At 41.4% G+C, this 3385-nt stretch overlaps 1 pseudogene; it reads right to left on the bottom strand.

Annotated features, from left to right (window-relative positions):
• Nucleotides 1-2091: 2091 nt before the first annotated feature.
• Nucleotides 2092-3385, bottom strand: part of LOC146470084 (uncharacterized) — a 1747-nt pseudogene continuing 453 nt past the window's right edge.

Here is a 3385-nt window from a genome sequence, read left to right on the forward strand (position 1 = left end):
CAGGAATAATGGCTGCAAACTGTTCCAATTGGCTTATCCGAAACATCTTTGCCAACGGGGCAGAAAAACTCGTTTTTGTTTTTCTCAATGAGTTTGAAATTTTCCGCCAACTGGGGATGCCGAAGTGATGGTTTAGAGTCTCTTAGCGTGATGATCTTCTCCATCAAAACTGTTTTGATTGTTTTTGTACTGTTCGAATTAACCGTATCATTCGTGCTTTTTGAGGCATGTTTTCCTCGTCCTCCTTTGGATTTTTTGGGTCTCCGACCCTTTTTGGCTTCCTCCTCTCTTGTACATGTGCTACAATTTCCATCATCGGTATGGATTTCCCAGTAATGCGCTCGCGTGCGTGAGTAACATAACACAAGTTGCAATACTGCATGATGATCTTCTCCATCAAAACTGTTTTGATTGTTTTTGTACTGTTCGAATTAACCGTATCATTCGTGCTTTTTGAGGCATGTTTTCCTCGTCCTCCTTTGGATTTTTTGGGTCTCCGACCCTTTTTGGCTTCCTCCTCTCTTGTACATGTGCTACAATTTCCATCATCGGTATGGATTTCCCAGTAATGCGCTCGCGTGCGTGAGTAACATAACACAAGTTGCAATACTGCATAGGATGAATAGCCGGGTCATCTTTTTCAGTGTTGATTTGGAAGTTCTCCTCCAAAAATGCTCGGTGGTCCTTGCAACCATAGAATGTCTGGTACGTTTGTTTTAACTTCTTGAGTCGATTTCCACAAATTCTACATAAATTTATGAGATTTTGAATGTGAATTTCATTGACCTCGTTGCCTTCTGCCATGTCTACCTTCCAGATGACTGTCGTATTAAACGGAGCTCTTTTTCCAAAACTTTGCAATCTCTTGAAACGGGGGTTTAAGAATCGAAGACTTTAAGTGTAAAGTAGTCACTGGGAGGTAGTCAGTTGTAAGACAAAACTCGAGGCGAAACACAATTTAAGTCCAAACATTTTTATTACAAGACACACGCTTCCGCCATTACGCAAAATCGCCACACAACGGAAAGCAATTTTCCGCGCTACGTGGCACTCCTCTAGACTTGTCACGTTTCATGGTTATGACTACATTACTTAGTTATGCTAAAAATTGTTATTGCGCATATATATCTTTCCACACCTACTACTACGCATTGTATTTACCTCAGCACTGTTTTGTCTGGATCGATCCTCGCTGCCACTGTTAGTTATTAACAAACTTAATGACTATGGAATGCGGTCAAGTTAATATAGCGCGGTCGCCAAGCTAAATGTCTGCTCAGGTCTGGTTTGAAAGTGCCGTGACACCGAGGTAAACCCTTTGTTTTCACAGGTTTGTGATGACTCACTTGGTGAATGCTTCCCTTTACATTACACCAATAAACAATGCTTCAGAAACTATTGGAAAAAAGAGACAAAACAATGCAGAAATATGTCGTGTGCGTAGCAGAAATTAAGTGAAACGCTTCTGTAATTAACAGAGATGAGATTTTACACTTACCATTAAGCTCTGAAGGCCTCCTTTATGTCGTAAGGGTACTGCTAACATTATTTGGTCAGCCTTTGTTATGTCAAGTCTACCAAAAAAATTTAATTTCTTTTTTTTTCTTGGTAACGTTTTTGGTGAGGGAAGTTATGACATTATTAAGACAAAAGACAATAAGTATTTCTTTGATCAATGGCTAAAGCAGCTTATCACTTAATTGTTAGCAGGCGTTAAAGTAAAAACTTACTCATTATTCCTTATAAAATACATTTTTCTTGTAACGGCTTAGCTAACGGTGGTTATTTCACACGTTACTGCTAACTAAAATAAGTTCACTTAATCTCTCCAACCACATTCCACCTACATTTGTTCCCATACTAGGGCGGTTTCACAGCAAAAAAATAAACCTAATAATGATAGTATCGCATCTTATGTGATACTATTCTGTTGAAGCTTATCTTTCCAGAATACATTATCTACTCATTTGAGGTATTCTTCTCCAGCCATGTTGTGTACAAACGACGTATCATTTCCACAGTTTCCGTGTTTACTTTGTATTTCCTTTTGGTTTTGCCATACGGAGTAGGGGCTGCAATGATGGCCAGGATTTATGTAAAGTTTATCCAAACTTCATCTGGTTTACTGGGTAGCTTGAAGGTGTCTTCCCACTTCTCAGAAGCTTCCATAAAGGTGATGTATGCATCTCTATCGTGAAGGTCGACCTTAAGTACTTTTCCAATGTACCACTTGCCATCGTAATCAGCGGCAACCCAGTCATCAGTGGATGGTTTTACCTCGTTGCTTTCTAAAATTAAATATAAGTAATTTAAGTTTGTACATTTGAAAAGAGCCGTCAGGTATTTTAAGTCGTAAATGGAACCTACATATGTGTCTACCTGGAGGTTGGTATTCTGTCAGGTGATGTCTTTGCCACTTCCAAGGCGAATCCACACTAACTGAGTCAAGGGTAAAACAGCTCTCACAGTAGCAAGATGCTTCCCTTACAATGATCTGTCCTGGCTGATCTGGTAAGCTTGCCCCACCATGTATCTTCATCTTTCCTGACACGGCCTTGAGCTCTCGAAAACCATCTATCTTTTGCTGGGCAGCCTTGCAGTCTTCCTGTGGAACAAAGATGAACGACACGGAGCTTGCGCACATGTACTGCTCTGTCAAGGATGTACTGGTGTGTCAAGGAGAAGTAGTTGTGGGCATCCTAGATGACTACCTTCCGCTGCTTAACAGCCTCGTCTGCCATTCTCTTTACTGAACCGCCTACTCTGTCACAGGGACCCTTCCCCTGGCCAGCTTCGAAGTAATTCCATGAAGCACTTATGCCAAATAAGCTCTTGTGGCAGCTCACGATGTAAAAGATAGACTTGTTTCGGTACTGTGAAGTTGGACTATCTGTATAGTAGTGGATGTGCTTAATATTGGGAGTTACCGTCTTCATTTCAGAAACCAACTTCTTCATTATGGCGAATACGGTGGCCAAATTATGCCCAAGCTCATCAGACACAAACACTTTGCTGGTATGTTCCATTATGTCTTCATGAAACATGGAGGAGAGAGCTGGATGCAGTGTCACCATAGAGGCATTCCAATATGCTGATTGTACCTCCTCACTGGCCTGTCAGGTACAGTTCTCTGCAAATCCATCTGTGTGATGGCATTGTTTTGGGGAAGGCGGTCTTTTAGGGCTTTCAGTTGATCGTACTGGATCTTTACTCTCTCCAAATGTTGTTTAAATTCCTGTCTCTTCCTCCAGGATACCGGCAAACTCAATTTTAGTAGCCCTGGCGGACAGGATATTCATCTTCTTTTTCCTTCGGCACCTTTCACGCGCTTCCACTGGCTATATTTCACCTCAGCTGGTAGAGCGTCGGTGATCTCTGGTAGTGT

The sequence above is a fragment of the Pavona decussata genome, unplaced genomic scaffold (assembly GCF_977016875.1).
Source record: "Pavona decussata unplaced genomic scaffold, jaPavDecu1.1 SCAFFOLD_114, whole genome shotgun sequence".
Classification (NCBI taxonomy): domain Eukaryota; kingdom Metazoa; phylum Cnidaria; class Anthozoa; order Scleractinia; family Agariciidae; genus Pavona; species Pavona decussata.